Source organism: Armigeres subalbatus, chromosome 2, assembly GCF_024139115.2.
Source record: "Armigeres subalbatus isolate Guangzhou_Male chromosome 2, GZ_Asu_2, whole genome shotgun sequence".
Classification (NCBI taxonomy): Eukaryota; Metazoa; Arthropoda; class Insecta; order Diptera; family Culicidae; genus Armigeres; species Armigeres subalbatus.
Genome location: NC_085140.1, coordinates 312,026,359 through 312,044,264, shown reverse-complemented (window position 1 = coordinate 312,044,264; position 17,906 = coordinate 312,026,359). Strand labels below are relative to the sequence as shown.

The 17,906-nt window shown below is 37.1% G+C and overlaps 1 long non-coding RNA gene across 2 annotated transcripts in view; it reads left to right on the top strand.

Annotated features, from left to right (window-relative positions):
* The window catches only part of LOC134216736 (uncharacterized), a 55,960-nt gene extending 39,145 nt beyond the window's left edge, over positions 1–16,815 (top strand). The window contains exons 2-4 of one of the 2 annotated variants that reach the window (XR_009980802.1): positions 5,890–6,291; positions 15,958–16,645; positions 16,731–16,815. This is a non-coding gene — a long non-coding RNA (uncharacterized LOC134216736). Of the gene's footprint in view, positions 1–5,882; positions 6,292–15,957; positions 16,646–16,730 lie in introns of both variants that reach the window. The other variant, XR_009980801.1, reaches the window with a different exon arrangement.
* Positions 16,816–17,906: the final 1,091 nt, after the last annotated feature.

The window sequence follows — 17,906 nt, the reverse complement described above, 5'->3', positions numbered from 1 at the left end:
GGATTTAAAAATGCATGAATTGTTGTTCATCTGATATTTTTAAATAAAGTGAGAAAGTTATCAACGAACTTAGTATTCAGAAAGAATATAAAATCGGCTTTAAAAATCCTTTATTCTTCCATGAGTTTTAGAAAACTAGAACCATACATCTAAATTTCTAAACAAATCCTCTATGAAATAATATTTATTATAAAATAACCAGAAAAAACAATATGCAAGCTTTCTCCAGGAATTCCTTCGACAATTGCTCCAGACATTCTATCGGGAATTCTATCAAAGATTCTTTGGGAATGCCTCCAGCAACTTCTTCGGCAATGTCTTCAGAAATACTACCGGGAAATGATCTAAACATTCTACCATTATTTACTCCAAGAAATCCTTCTTTATAAGTTCTGAAAATAATTCTGCAGATAATTTCATGCTGTTTCTCATAAAAATTTCAGAAAAATTGAACCGTGGAATTCTTAACAATATTCAGTGGAAATTCCGCAATTCCTGCCAGAGAACATTTTGTGAGTGAAAAATCTTCGAATTTCTTGTGTAAATTCCATAAAATTCTTCGTGAAATGTTCGAATAATTTCTCGTAAAAATTTAAAAAAAAATCTCCAAGAATTACACCGAAAATTTATACAGAAATTATACCGAAAATGAAATCAACAATGTAATTTTCGGAGGAATTCCGGGATTAATTTCCAAAGAAATCCTAAAAGAATTCCGGTGGAAGCTTCGAGATTTCCACAAAAAGATCCTCCAGGAGTTTCTCCAAAAATTCCTCAGGGAGTTCTCCAGGAGTTCCAGTTCCTCCGAGAATTCTTCCATTCCTTCGGGAGTTCCTCCGAGAATTATTCTGGTAGTTCTATCGGAAGTTTATCTAAAAAAAATTCCGGGAATTGCCCCAGAATTGGAATTCATTTAGGATTCTTCAGGAATTTATATAGAAATTCCACCAGAAGCTCCTCCGAGAATTTCTCTGGGAGCTCCTCAGGGAATTCTCCTCTGATGATTATGATGGTCCAGCTATATTTCTCTACAAGGGTTTCAGCTAGACGATATTTCTTCTGGTAGTTCCTGCGAGGGTTCCTTTGAAAATTCTCCCGGGAGTTTCTTCAGAAATTCTTCCGGAAGTTCAAGAATTCCTCCGAGAGCTTCTCCATGAATTCCACCGGCAATTCATCCGGGAGTTTCTCCGGGAATTCCTCCAGGAGTTTTTTTTATGTCTTTATTATCGAGACTTTTAGCCAATTGAGGAACTTCCAAAAACCCATTTTCCGTAAAATTTCTGCCAAATATTATCCAGGAAATTCCTTTGAAGTTCCTGGAAGGATTCCCGGAGGAACTCTTGGAAAAACTCCTAGAGGAGCTTCCAGAGGAACTCCCACAAGCACTTCCAGAAGAATTCACACAAGGAAGTCATAAGAAGAGAAGTTCCTAAAGGAATTTCCCGAGAAACATCTGAAGGAATTCCCGGAAAAATACCAGGAGGAATTAATGCAGAAATTCCCAGATGAAATCCTTAAAGTATTCCCAGATGAATTGCTGAAGCAATTACCGAATGAATTCCCGGGAGTTTGTTCTGAAGAAATTTCTGGAGGAACTCTTGAAAGATATCCTGGAGAAACAATCAAATTAATTTTAGTGAAGTCCGGAGAGAATTCTAGGACCATTCCGCGGAAAAATTTCAGAAGAAATTCCTGGAGAAGTACCAGAATGAATTCCCGGAAAAATCCTTGTAAGAATTTTCGGGGAAATCCTTGGACGAATTCCGGGAGAAATTCCCAAATAAATTTCTGAACTAATTGCGAATAGAATTCCAGAATGAAATCCTAGAGGATTTCGCTATTGAATTTATGGAGGTATTCCCGGGAAATTTCTTGGAAGTTATACCGGAGGAGTACCTGGAGGAATGCCCGGAGAGGTTCCTAGAAGAATTTCCGAAAAAAATTCTTATAAATTTGCAAGTAAAATTATGCAGCGAAATCGGAGGGTTTCCGTCATAAATTTCCGAAGAAACTTCTGGTGGAATTTTGGGAGGAAATTCCGTATGTATTTTTGAAGGAACTCTCGAATGCATTCCTGAAGGAAATCCCGGAGATTTTTCTGGAAGAATAGCCAAAGAAATTTATAGAAGTAAAACTAGGAAAGAAGAAAATAAATCTTCAAGGAATTTCCTAAAAAAAATAGTGAGGGGTTCCTAGATAAGGAGGAATTACAATTACATGAACGGGATTTTCGAACGATTTTCAGAGGAATTTGTGGATAACTTTCCGGAGGAATTTAGAAGCTCCCAGGGGAACTTCTAGAAGAATTTCAAGGCGAATTCTTGACCCCAAATTGTTTCGAGTTGTTTTGAACTTTCATATATCATGGATCCTGGATACCGTAATAAGCTTTTTGGAATCTTTTGAATTTCAACCACCTATTTCTGAATATGATTGGATCGTAAAGTTCACATGTTTAAGGGAATTCATTTCGGTACCCGTTCAATCTTTCCACCATTTAGGGGGAAGCGACGCCCCCTGGCTACACTCTTGGAGTTCCATAAGCATATCTGGAAGAAATCACGAATGAAATTGTAAACAAATAGTTTTAAATGAAATATGTACACGTAAGAAAAATTAATGTTATTTATTATTAAGATTTCTAATACTTTTTTGCCAAAGCAGGCGCTTAATGATATGTATAAAAAAAAACTTATACATCGCATTAGTCACATACATTCCGAAACTTATACTTTTCATTAACTTATGAATTTTATTAGCTTTTTGATATGGGATGATTCATTAGGTGGCATAATGAAGAGTATAAGTATTTTCGAATGGTTTTTTGCCATAACATATAAGGTTATTTTTTTACGTGTAGGAAAATTCCTGCTGATGATGCCTTGTTTTTGTATGCCGTGTCGTGTAGCAAATGTTTCGCTTTACCAACAACATCGGTTTGACATTCATTGAGCCAGTATTTTGGCTGTAAGGCCGATGCTAACTAGATGATAGTTAGGAGGAGCGACATTAACAATCTTATAACTTTTGAATCAACTTTCCGAACTGCCTTATTACATGAAACTGAAAAGGATCTCTTAAGGGAAGTTTACTTAAGAATCCGTCCACCGGTGACGGACTTCGCATCAAAGCATCAGCAATTTTAAACTAAATATTCAGAGGCGTCGCTTGATAAAAATGGTCACCTGTGCACCAATATAATTTGTTCTATGTTTAAGAAATTTTCGAACTATCATCAAGCTTTTTATATAACGATGGGTCTATTAAATATAACTTCATACATGCTTCAATGTATTCAAATTTCTAAGAAGATGTTTTGTATAACCAAATAGCGAAATTTCATGTGCATATCGCTTTAAAGTTATTATACGCTGATGGTAAGTAAGCACTTTGATATATAATTATAATTGCCATTTTTCACCAGTAGCGTTTATTCAAGGTTTCTGGAAATTATAATATAGTTGCTTGAAATAAGCTGATCTAAGTATCTAAACTACTGTCGTAGTTTATTCTATCCTCAAGTTTTAGCACCATGTTAATTCATCCAGCAAGAACCAAAAAAACAGAATCAATAAATGATATGCATGTCGAACAGCAATTCAATGTACACGTCGCCCACAGAAACTTTTCACTCTCAAAGCATTGAAAGTTGGCGCGCATTGAATAATTATCAGCGTCTCACTATATTGTGGTGTGCACGGTGCAATATTTTCATCTCACAACGCAACTCTAACTCAAGAATGACTAACACTACTGCACAAAACTGTTGTGTACTTATACGCTCGCTTTGTTCACCGGAGAGGGTGCGGGTGCACGACAACGACTAACAGCTAGAAGGTATCGGATTGCGTGAACCAACTGAAGGAGGCGCATGGCTTTTCATGCGTTACCTCGTTGGATTGCTTATGGGAAAAGACTTGGCGCAAGAGCGCTATGAAAGGTTGATTTTGTTCACTAAGCAAGGTGCACAGGAGTGCTTCGCTCAAAGCATGTTGAGCTCATTGCAGTATGATTATATCTATTTAATATACTATATCTATAAATATCGAAATAGCTACTTTTGTGGACGAGACGCCACTGTAAATATTTTTTACCACGCACTGACCTTACTTTTTATGTTATAGGGTATATGATCCAATCGTGGAGGAACTAAGCGCGTTCCAACACTATCATTTTCCCAGAATAATAACAAATCGAATTCCACTTACCTTTAGTACGTATCCGAAGGCTCTGCGCTTCTTCTTCTGTAAGAAAATGCTTTCGTTTGAGAAGAAAACGTAATTAAAACCTAAAATCGTAACTCCAATTATTGGTACAGTGTTCTAATAGTTGCGATATTTTTTAATTTTTGTTCCTTCAGTTGCGAATCCCTTTGTTTTTTTACGGTACTCGCAACTATAGGAACACAACCGCAACTATTGGTGCACAGACGGAAAAAAATATTAAGCTACTTTGAGGATATTTGTTAATTTAAAAGAGCTAGTCAAGATGTTTTGGTTCGGTTCGGGTACTGACTGATTAACTAATTGATTGACAATGTGGGTTGCTGCGTTTGATTTGTACATTTTGAGTACACAATACTACCGCAACTATAGGAACAACCACGACTATCGAAACTTTTACCCTACACGCATAAAAATGGCGCCAGAAACTCTGTGTTTGGTGCGTCGCGATTTCTTTTTGATTTAAGTTGTTTTAATTTCGAAACCTACTATCCATCTCTAAAAGCTTACTGTCAAGTATATAAACTGGATAAAATATATTACTGAGAAATAATTACTTTAAATCCTTTTATTTTTTTATATCTCTTAAGGTGGACGGATTTCGCTCCCCCACGGTAGAATGGATCCTTTTGGCTGTTTTGTACCGTTTTGATTTAAATTCCGAAAATGATTCATAGTCCGAACATTCGCTTTTGGCCAATTGGTTTTAATCGTGTAATAGTTTCCAAAGGATCATGAATTTGTTTGTAATACTGATCCTCAGTAGGTAAAACTAATGAATGTATCAGTTTGCGAGCTCTGAAACATCATTTTTGTTTCGCACTGGCACAACATTTATCTGGCCACACTTGTTCAAACCCTACTTCAAAACAAAAGATTGAGGCACAAGCTGATTTGTTCCTTATTGATCAGGTTTAGCGATAAAAGCCCAACCAAAAGTAATGGATAGAGTTAAGTTCGTTTGTGAGTGAGATGTTCTGGGTATTCGTTCACATCAATGAAAATATTGGCAAATATTTATCGCTAGGAAACGAATGGTTCAGTTTAATTGGCAGTCATGTTTCTGTTTATTCCATCAAATTAAATAACAGCAGCAGTTGAAATAAAACTAGCTACAGCCAGATCTCCTATGACACGACTCATAAAAGCATGCTATAATATTCATATTTAAGGAACCACACAGAATTACGACAAACAGGAAAATAATCGTATCACACGGTATAAAATAAATTTAAAATACGCGCTGTAGCGCAACATGGATCTATGCACTACTGGAATCTTCATAGTAAGAAACCAAACTGTATAGCAATAATGCTTCATCGGTGTTGTGGGAGGCTTATGGCATATGTTGCTAATAAAAGAATAGTTCATCAATTTATTATTGTTCAAACTAACTTCCGAGAATTACTCCGCGTTTATTCGACTTGTGTAAGTAACGAACTTCAAACGAAAATAATCAAAACATCTCTGGTGTTTCAAACCCAAACAAAATCAGACACGCTCGATCTCCAGTTACGCTTCTCGCCGCTTTCACCCCAACACCAATCCAAAACCACCAGACTGTCTATCACCGTTCCTCAACAACTCAGTCGAAAACCGACGAAGGAAAATCCATCACTATCTCTCGCAAAAAGACACACCACTAACGATTTCCATTAGCACACAGGTTCTCGTCGACGCGTCGTCAGTCACCGTCGTCCCGCTGGTGCGTTGTTGGACGTGAAGCAGCTCGCCACATCACAGCGCGCGCCAAATGATTTATTGACTTGGAGAGCAAAAGTGTCGAATGTCGAGCAGCATCAGCCGGCCGCCGCCGCCAACAGCAGTTGTCGCCGCATAGCAGGACTTCGACTGTTCCGCACAAGGACCCTCTCAGCCGAAGCGTATGGGTAGAAGGACCAATCGCAATCCAAAGTGGTTTGTAATCAATCAAAACTCTTTGGGAAGTTCAATTGTTTGACGTGGACAAACAATCAATGTGTCTGCATTGTAGTGGATAATTTTGCGATCTTTGCCAGCGAGCGACCAAACGGAAGCAGGTAGCCCAGCAAAAGTGTACTGGAAAAAGGTAAAATTTCTCAGTTATGATACGGAGCTATTGATTTTGATGATTGCAGCTGCTGGAAGCAATGATGGACACATTACCGAAACAGAAAAAAAATTGTTTGATCTTATATTTTTACTTTGAAAGTTGATAACCACCAGAACAAAACCGTGTTATAAGGAACTTTTATGTAAGTTAGCAAATTTTCAGCTAGGGGACTGGAGATGATATGGGCAGCCCTTACTTTGCACCGTTGAATGTGTAAAAACGATCCATAAAAAAATGAAAAACGATCCATAAATAACATCTGAATGTTTCATAAAACGCTACCATAAATCCATAAAATAGTTTGGGAGATTCCATAAAGAATATTTTTATGATCCATAAAACTTTGAAAAATGATCCATAAAAACAATATTTTGATCCATAAAATTTCAAATTTGCGCATTTTTAATCGTGTTGATGATCCATAATTTTAGTAATATGATCCATAATTTTGATAATGTGATCCATAATGCTTGGAAAGAAGGCCAATGAAACTATATTAATTGATCCACACATTTTATAAAATCTATGGATCATTTATCAAAGTTTATGGATCATATCACCAAAACTATGGATCATTTGAACAAAGTTATGGATCAAATGGCCAGAATTATGGATCATATAACTAAAATTATGGATCATATTACTGAAATTATGGATCATCATCATGATAAAAAATGCGCAAATTTGAAGTTTTATGGATCAAAATATAGTTTTTTGTGGATCATTTTCCAAAGATTTATGGATCATTTTTTTGTTTATGGGAAAATAGCAAGAATTGTAATGTTTTTCTTGACCATGTTAATGGAACATATTTCCCTTTTAATTGCTAAATTTTAGCTTAGTTATGGATCAAAAAATTATTCTTTATGGAATCTCCTGAACTATTTTATGGATTTATGGTAGTATTTTAAGGAACATTCAGATGTTATTTATGGATCGTTTTTAATTTTTTTATGGATCCGTCTTTATTGTTTATATGCAAAAGTATGTTTTGCCGATGATATGGACATCCTAAGGAATCGAGGTACAAGTAGTGACATTGGGGACCTAGCCTTCTTTAAATAATACTCAAGCGGTAGGATGGTTTGAAGTCAGCGTTGTTGAAAATAATAAATTTCAATGTTTTTGAACAATGAATTATTCATCTAAAAAAAATTCGTTTTCTAAGTGGGTGAGTGAAAGGGACAAATTGTCGAAGCCTGCTAAGCCTGCTCACTGTCCCTTTTTGAAACCATTTGCCTGTCAGAAAAGGCCAGTTTTGATTGGGAGATTTGACAGACGCCAGCAAGCGCAGCGTTGCTTTATTTTGCTGGTGAGTGCTTTGTTATTACTTTCGCGGTGTTGCTAGTAGTCGGGGATTTTCCAACATCAGTTTCTAAAGAAACAAGCAAACACGAATAAATGTTTCTTTCATTCATTTTAACGTAAAATAGAATGAATAATAAAAATGTTGTAATCAGAGTCAGAAGTGCAATGATGAAGTACAAATGAACAGCTTAGCATTCGGTAATTATTGTTTGAAGTTTATTCGTCTGGTTAATTTTCGGTTAGTTAAAAAAGTTGGTCACACTGGAGCTGCCCGTTGCGTGGATTGTGGATAATTTGTGTGAGGGCATTCAGCTCCGAGATGTCTTATCTCATCTCAGTGCTAAGCCTAAATTAAACAGCTTCACACACGGGGAAAGAATGTAGCAATCAAGCAATTTTCGTAAGGGTGGAGTCAATGTTGGTTCCACATGTTTGAGCGTGACGTTGAAACTTTTGTTTACAAAATCGAATGAGCCGTTTTGAAAACATGATCTCGAATTAAACAATTGGGTCCTAAAATAAAGAATCGCACAGGGCACTAGACTCAACCTTTGACAGTATATGGGCCTGACCTTTTGGACTGATGGTTCATTCGTTCTGATATGTTGCTTTTTCAGCAACAGACGTTGCTCAGCCCATGTCTTAAAAAGTCTCAAACACAAAAATATCATTTTTACTTACTTAGACTATTATCAGAATTACTTTAACATCGGTTCATGTATTATTGACCGATGCACTATCGTTTTCAACCATTAACGATGTAGAGCTTTAAGACCCAATTGAAATGTTGTATAAAATTTTAAAATCACTAATATATTAGAATATGAAACAAATTAGACAAAGCAGGGGAATAAGAAGGATTGTTTAATTCAAATTAAGATATTCCAATATTAGAAACAAACATTTAATTTTGAAACACCAACTACATAAGCTGGACTAATAATGGGCGAAATGCATAAATAGTTAGATCTGTTCTAATTTTGAAAGGTTTCTTTAAATCGAACGGGCACCTGGTATTTACAATTCTTATGTTAAGATAGGACTCTGGTGAAAATTTCAGCTCCTTTGGCCAAAGTTTAGGTGGGCTTCAAATCGATTATTTGTTTATGACATGGTTTTGTCCTTAAAAAATCATAACCCTGAGTGGAATAAACAAAATTCAACAGTAATTAATGCCCATCCTCGACAACTTTGTAGAATATTGTTTTGTATACGGAACAGATCTTCTATGTGTTTCAACAGAATCGGATAGGCACCCCCTCCGAAAAGTGATGATAAAACGCTCATTTTGTGTTACGGATCATACTTTTTCAAATAGCTGTGTAAAACAAATTAAAATGCATCCTCAGAACCAGAGCTCCCTGCGTTTGGAGCTCTTAAAAAAATATCATGGTCCTCCGAATAAGTGCTTTACCATGACAGCTTGCAAAAAAAAGTCTCTCACGGTATGCTACATAATAGTAAATGTATACAGAGGTGATAAGTGGGAGATTTTTTCATTCTCCTTTAGATTTAATCCCTAATTTCAACACATCTCATCCCTTGGGATATCCAAAAATCGGAGAAGGGTCATTTGGCCGAATGCCACTAGGCCGAAAGTTGTTTGACCAAATATACCATTTGGCCAAACAAACTATTAGAAAGAAAGTAAACGGTCGTTTGGCCGGAACGGTCATTTGGCCGGAACGGTCATTTGGCCGAAAGCGTCATTTGGCCAAAAGGGTTATTTGGCCGAAAGGGTCGTTTGACTGAAAGGGTCGTTTGGCCGAAAGGGTCGTTTGGCCGAAAAGGTCATTTGGCCGAAAGGGTCGTTTGGCCGAAAGGGTCATTTGGCCGAAAAGGTCGTTTGGCCGAAAGGGTCATTTGGCCGAAAGGGACATTTGGCCGAAAAAGTCATTAGGCTGAAAGGGTCATTTGGCCGAAAGGGTCATTAGGCCAAACAGGTTCTTTTGGCCGAAAGGGTCATTTGACCGAAAGGGTCGTTTGGCCTAATAGGACATTTGGCCGAAAAAGTCATTTGGCCGAATAATTCATTTGAAAAGAGAGAGAAGAAAAATTAGGAATGAGAAGAGAGACGTCTCACTTCTCACACTTCATTTTTCTCTTCGCATCGTAAAAAGTGAGAAGCGCAAAATGAGTAATGAGACGTCTCACGGCCCACTTCATACTACTCACTTTTCACAGCGATAAGTGAGACGTCTCACTTCTCACTCCTCATTTCTCATTTTTCGCTGTAAAAAGTGAGTAGTGAGACGTCTCACCTCTCACTTCGCGCTCTTCGTTTCTCACTTCTCGCTGTAAAAAGTGAGAAGTGCGAAGTGAGTAGTGAGACGTCTCGAAGGACAAACGGCCGAAGTGACAAATGGTCAAAGGGACAAAAGGTCAAAAGGGCAAAATCTAAAAATCTATAATTTTGCACATATGAAAAAAAAACAAAATATACGACGACAAGTTTGGAAACAGATTTTTAAAACAAAATCTATCTTATAACATTTCCCAGGATCTCTTTTTCTTTATTTCATGGACAGTTCCTTAACCAATTTGCATGCATCGACAACCGGGCGAACATTGTTTAATTTTTATTGGTTCTTGAGATGGTTGAATAATTAGTACTAGATAGATCATGAACTTGTAGCACGCGTCACGCAATGAGTGCCAATGGTGTCAAATTGATTTCCCTCTTCTAGTCTTATTATTATTATCGTCTTTATTTAAGAGGTTTTCAGCCCTTGGCTGGCTCACCTCTGATCTTCTAGTCTTGTATTAGATATAGCCATTATTGGTTTGAATTTAACGTGACGTCGTTATTGTTTTGAAATTGAAAAATAATCTCCAAAACATGTAGAATAAGAATGGTCTTTTAATCCCAAGAAGACTTTTCAATTGTTGAGCTGTGTAGGTATAACATAATTAATTTACTATTGACTATTCGACGATTCAATCATACAAATAATAATGTTAATTATAGTCATGGTTGTGCATATGTATATTGCAAAATTTTGGGAGGTTGGTAGGTGAAGTCAAGATTGGTCCGCCGTTTGCACTAACAGTCTTTAGGTCGGATAACTAAATCGTTTTCAAAAGGTTTTGTTTCGTCCAGGGTGGGACGACCCTACTTTGTGTTGTTTTTTTTAACGGTGTGATTCTCCGGGCGACGAATAAAGAACTACTGATTGAACTGGACGGTTGATTTATTGCCTCCGAGAGGTAGCGTGCCTGCTCGGAGGTTACTATGAACACTATACAAACATTGAGTCTAGAGTCGACTTTTATAGGAGAATTTTAGTACGGATACAATACAAATTATAATTTGGGGACGTGCGCAAAAACATTCAAATTTAAATCTAATTAGACTATCTGCGCGCCAAACGATCGCATTGTAATCAGTGTTAACGCGCAGAATGAAACAATACCACAGAACATAAAACAAATAAAGCAAGGCACGCTGCTCTGTTTGGCGCGTTCCTCTTCATACTTAGCAGCACTGCACAGCGACGATGATGACGGCGCGAAGAGGTTTCTTATATTGTGGTTTTCTTGTCCTCAGATACATAATTCCCATTGAAAAGAATTGAAACGACATTCTAAGTTGTTGAAAATGTAGCTCATTACCACCTATTTGGCCCGATGACGGTACCTAAATTATAGTTTTGTGTTCCTATGGTTCTCAAGACTATGTCTTATCAATTTTAAAACTTTGTATTTTCGACCTTTTGTTTATTCGACCTTTTGTCCATTCGACCTTTTGTCACAGTTTTCATTTTAGCAGAGTTCGTACTTTTCGTTTCGGTGAGATGAAAACAAGCGATTTTCGGACCGAAGGAGAATCTTTTTTCGAAGTTTTTTTGTGTGTCTTTATCAGCGAGACTTTCAGCCCTAGGCTGGCTCGTCTCGTTCTTTTTTCCGAAGTCTGTGGCGCGAACCATCTTTCACTTACTACTTTTTTTTCAAGAACAAGCCTGAAAGCTGAACGATAATTGTGCCGACTTGATGAAATTTTTTTATCGTTTCATCATTCTTACGCTTCACTCATTTTTTGTGAAAATTTGCGGTATGCATTTATAAAAAAATATTACAACAACGGAACTCGAACCCAGAACACCAACAAAAATAGCACATCAGGGTTGCTCACCTTAACTACACCATCACACTGACTGCTTATTGGAGACAGGTTATTTGTTCGATAAATGCTAGTTATGTGTGCATTGCACAGTTGCGAAAATCGTTTTTAGCGTATTTATTTAATAATAGTTTTATTATACTAATGGTGTCTTCCAGATATTTCATCAGTAAGTTAATGCGCTTCTAAGGAAATATACAGCCTAATGATCGATCCCCCCAAAAGTGAGTCGATTTTATTTTTCACTTCACAACATACGAGGTTAGTGTATTCACAAAAGTTGTAGCAAAACTTCTTCTGAAAAACTTTGTCGAAGAAGCTAAGTTCGTAATTTTATTACTTTTGAGATATATTACTATTTATGCCTACAAGTTCTAAACATGTTCATAAGGTAAGCAGACAGGTATATGGAGACGCATGGTGGATTGTATAATCAACTCCTTGGAACTAAACTTTTTGTGCAAAAATTAAAAGTTTATAATGTTCTGCACACCTGTAAGAACATATTTGTATGAAGTTATGATCAAAATAACCTCGCATGATGTTAAGGCCTACTTAAGGTTCCACAAGAGTAATGGCAAAACACCGAAGATTGATTTCTGCTTTGAACATTAGAAAATGGTTTTTGATTGAACATACCTGACATCCGGTAACTACTCGACAAGTCAGGTATTAAATAGTCAATTACTTGTACTTTAAAATGCGTATGAGTTTGTCTGCCACAATTTGCCCCTTGTCAATTTGCAGTCATATTCAATATGCCTAAACAATCCATAAAAACTGTTACGACTTTTTTATTTTTCAAGTTTTTAAGTCGAAACAGTCACCAAATGGCGTACTTTAATATTATCTAGAGCTTCATAAACATGCAAAAAATGTCAGATTTCACGAATCCCCGGACGATTACCTGACTTTTATATAGGAATTCCTGGATCGCTGGGAGAATTGTTGAATCGTTGAAGCAAATTCTTGTCACCGGCTATTAATGAAATAAGAATAAAAATTTTTCACAAAGTTCAGAAAATTTTCATGCGTCTCAACATTTCTTCCAGGGATTACAAAATTCCTCCATGAATACAAAATTGCCTTCAGAAAGTCAAGAAACTATACTCGGATTCAGAAAATCTTCCAGCGATTCTATATATTTTTCTAGGATGCAAGAAGTGTTCGTGATTGTTTCATGAATTTAGGAGCTTCTACATGAATTCAACATTTATTCCGGGGATTTTAAAATTCCTTCAAGGATTCAAGAAATCCTCCTGAAACTCAAGATTAACTCCAGAGATCAAGAAATGTTTGCTTAGGTTCAGACATTCTTCCAGGCATTCAGAAACTTTTCCATGATGCCTGAAAATCGACCAAGAATTCAGATTTATTTGCAAAGATTCCCAAATACTGGAATTCATTCAGCGATCCAGAAATTCTTTAGCGATTCAGGAGCTCTTGCAGCGATTCAGAAATTCTTGATTCAAGATTTTTTCCAGCGATTAAGAAATTCCTACACGGATTCAATATTTTTCCAGGAATTTAATAATTCAACATTCTTCAAGGGATTCAGCTATTTTTTCACGGATTCGGAAACTCCTTTAATAGGAAGTTTATCAAGGGATTCTTTGAGCTCAATTCTATGAGCTTTGAGCTCAATGAGCTTTCAACTATCGTCATTAAATATTTTGGTTGGGACCAGAGATGTTGAGACAAAGTAGTCATTGGTGCCTTGGTAGAATATTATTCAATTTTAACCCTTTTGGTACCGACAAAAAAAAACACCCTTACGTTACCGACAGGGTATCCGGGTAACCACGGACTTAAAACGATCATAACAATGTCAGTTTTTCACCGATTTTGACGATTTTGGTTGCTATGAATTCAGGAACTTACCCGCTACTGGAATTCTAGATTTACTGGGCCTAGTCCGAAAGCTTGTGTAAATTGAAAATATATAGTCAACCAAATAACTTCGTTGGAAATTAAAAGAATATAACTTAGCTACGTTACAGGACCATCTTATGATTTAATCCCGGTACTGTTATTTCGCAAACAGGTTCCCGTTGGTCCTAAAGTGGTGGCCACAAAATCATTCTGAAGAAACCTTGGCAATATGGGTATCAAAATTCATGAAATTGTCTCGGAAGCATAATATTTTTTGTTATTAGGTCATGAAATGCTTTGGCAACGGACCGGTCATCCTGAGACAGGTTCCCGTGGGGCCTAAAGTGGTCACAAACTCATTCTAAAGTAACCATGGCAATATGGGTATCAAAATTCATGAAATTGTGAAATATGGGTATCAAAATTCATGTAGAATTAGGCCATTCGATGGTTTGACAACGGACCGTTCATTCTCAAACAGGTTTCCGTGAGGTCCAATGAGTCCCCTCATGTAGAAGAAACACAGGCTATCTTCTTTTTCTCTAATGGCTTTACATGACAACTGGAACTCTACTTTTCAACAATTCTACCGTTCCGGTTGATTTCACGGGAACCTATTCCGGGATGGCCATTCCGAAACTAAATGATCATGTGGTCGTTATACATTGTGAAGTCATAATCCTCGAATATTCTACGAAACTGGTATCTCAGGATACAAGAAATCATCATTTGGTTTCTATAGCATCAACTTATCTGTTTTTGAGACATCCGGAATTCTGGTAATTAGGTAATCCAGATTGGTTCTATGTGGCACGGATCGGAAATATTACGAATTTCTAAATCCATTGCAAGCGGAATCGTACAATTCGGTTTAAAACTAACGAAGTGGTATGACCTTAAACTTGAGTACCCGGGTACCCTGTCGGTACATTATGAATTTTCATTTTTAAACCACCCAAACCTAAATTTAGTCGAGTTTAAAGATGTCACAGAGTTTCATTTTCCTACGCTGTTTAGAACCCTAAAAAAATTCACTTGAAAAGGAAAATGTACCCGGGTACCCTGTCGGTAACATAAGGGTTAAAATCATTAGGCAACGTCAAACACGTCTGATGCAGTTGGTAGGGCGTTCGGCTGCCAATGAGAGTGTACTGATATCGAATTGCACATAAATTGAACATAAATTTTGTTCGCCATTTTTTTTGTAAAATCAAACACATTATAATAAACAAGGGGTCGTTTAATAATGATGTCACTGGTTTCAGGGGGGGAAGGGGTCTAAGATTTTGTGACAATACATATACTAGGTATACAAAAAAGCGTGACAGAGTGGGGAGGGGGGTCTAGAAATTTTAGAAAGTAGTGGACGTTATATTTGAATCGCCCCCAAGATGACTAAATTAATGATTTTGTGTGTGTTACTTCTACGTGAAGTTAAACGATTTGTAGATTTGTGAAGATAAACGAAACAAGATGAGTTTGTTACTTTTTAATATGGAAATGATAATATCATCTTTCAAATTTGTTTATGATAGAATTAGAGACGAAAACACAAATCTGCTTCCATATAAAAAATCTTTATGCCTTCGTATCCTAACAGAACTATCAAATGTGTACTCATCCCACTCGGAGTTATGATTTTTTAAGGGCAAAACCATATATGTCAAAAACACTAAATCGATTTGAAGCACATCTAAATGTGATCGAATGAGCTGAAATTTTTAGCCAATTTAAAGAAACTTAAAAAAACGTGAAAAATTGTTAAAAAAAAGTATAAGGTAAACAAATTACATACACTAAATTAATGATTTCGTGTGTGTTACTTCTACGTGAAGTTAAACGATTTACAATGATATGGAAATGCTAATATCATCTTCCAAATTTGGACGTGCATGTTCATGATAGCATTAGAGGCGAAAGTATAGAATTGATAGTTCCGTTAGGATACGGCAGGCATGAAGAATGTTTTTATAGAAGTCGATTTGAAAGCGAGCGGAGGGCAATATTTGTGATGGCACATATCGCACGACCTTCCTTCTGCCAAGCTCCCGTATGAAGGGGGAGGGAAGAATATCAGTGTGGAAGCTGATATATCTCCACTGGCCAGTCAAAAAACTCAACTGAAAAAAATGAAAATAAATTTATCCAGATAGATACCTTCCCAAATAAATTGGCAAATAGAAGAATTTGATGATCAATTACCAAAAAAAGGATCCGACATAAAAATGCAATGAATAAAGTAATGTGTCCACTCTCGCTGGCAATTGGATTGCAGGATAAAATTATCATAAATCAATAATTTCGTACCATTCATCGGAAAAATATGCAAATCATATTCGCAGGTGCCGTCTACCTTTCTGATTGCAGTCGAACGCTCGTCACAAAACTGTTCCATTTCTTGGAGAAAAATTCCCTTCAAACCAAGGTTCCCGCTGAATCTGGCAAGTGGAAAGTGGAAAGCGGCAAAACACAAGAGTAGCAGTTTTCTTTTCGTGTAAATGTAAACAAGATTACTCTGCACACGAGAATCTGTTAGCCGGAAAGCGCAAGCGAGTGAGTGGAAAAGCGAAGTCACAGTGGCATAAAAATTACAAATTGAATCGTTCCCGTGCAGAAGCATGTGAATTTGATTTGTGTATACAGCACATAACTTTTTTTTCTCCAGTTCGCCGCGACGACCGCGCGTGGTGCGTGGGAGAAGTGTGGAAAGCCGTCAAGAGTGCCGCGACTTGGTCGGACGGTGTGTGCGGTGCAAAGAACGAGCAGGAGTGTTCTCCTTCATTATTGCGCTACAGCTCGTCGAGTAATAAGAATACATACACAGGAAAAGCGTGAGCCAAAGAAAGTGAGCTGTGACGAGAGGCAGTGTAGTAGTTGGAGGGAACCAATAGTGTGAAGTCAGTGAAGCGTGCTCGAGTGCTGGGGAGCCGTTGAATGATGTTCCACAGTCTATGAATGTTGGGGGAGCCAGAAGCGGGCGACGAGTATAGAAGCATAGCGTGAAAAGGTTTAAATAGAGATATCATTAGTGTAAGTTGTGATTTATATCGTATTGCATTATCATGGAGATGAAGAGGGAAAATCATACTCTGAGGCTATTGTGTGTCGTTTTCAGGACTTGCAGACTCACCGAGGGATATTGATTGCTGGGCTCGGGAAGCATTTCGACTGCTGAAATCGATATTTATGAGCAGTTCAAGGTGAGTAGTATTTCAAAGATGATGAATGTTTATGTTCTACACAGACGATAAATTTTAACCAGATCCTGGAGAGTGAAATATATTTTATGGCATGGATTTTTCTGGTGCAATATTTTATTACGCTGTTGGATAGCATCTTCAACGAGATCTAAATATTTCTGCTGTAGATAATATAAGATTTCATTATATTTATTTCAAGATCATATAAACCTTTTTTATTACTTCCATAAGCGTAGCTGATTTGCATTTTTAGACGCACTTTCAAAAATATTCCAATAAAACTTTATTCGGCTACTATTTAAGACGCAAACGACTTATTTATATAGCTGTTGGGTTGATGTCAACTCAAGCTTTTAAACTACAACACTAGTTAATTCAGTAGTCAGCATGCTTCCGGTTATCTCTTGCCCATACTCATTTGCAGTGATAATAATGATTGGCTGCCCCATAAGTTGCGTAGCCATTAGCAGCTTCAGTGTGGTTCAAGACTTTCTATCTGAGCATCAGCTTGCAGAGTATCGTATCGGTTGGTACCCATGTACCCATCAATCTCAGTATTGCCCTGCCAACCAAAATGATCGGTGGGATAAAGAATTGCACATGTCACCAACCAACATTAATTCCATGGGTTCCGAACGACATCGCTGGGAGATGCTTACAGTGGCGCATCTACACACAAAAGTATGACAAAATCTAACTGAAGAATCAATGAAAACTCCCCGGAAAGGAAATAATAAATTAGAAATTACTCAAACCATTGCTCACCTAACATAGTAAACAGTTGAAATATTTTCCGTAAATGCAATTTACGCTTCTTCTCAAAGCCATCAATTTGTTGTAAACATAATACCACGAGCTTCTTTTGGGAATGTACATTACACTGTTTTTCTACTGACTTAGTAGACGCCCGTTTTGTGTGTGTCCGTGTACTCATAAATTTTAGCGTCCATATCACAACCGATTAGTAGCACTCAGAAAGAAACAACGAACTAGATTAGCGATTTCAGAGCCATGGAATCACATGTTTCCGTGACAGGAAGCTGAGTACTTACTTTAAAATGAATGAGAATAAGTGATAAAGCACAAGAGAC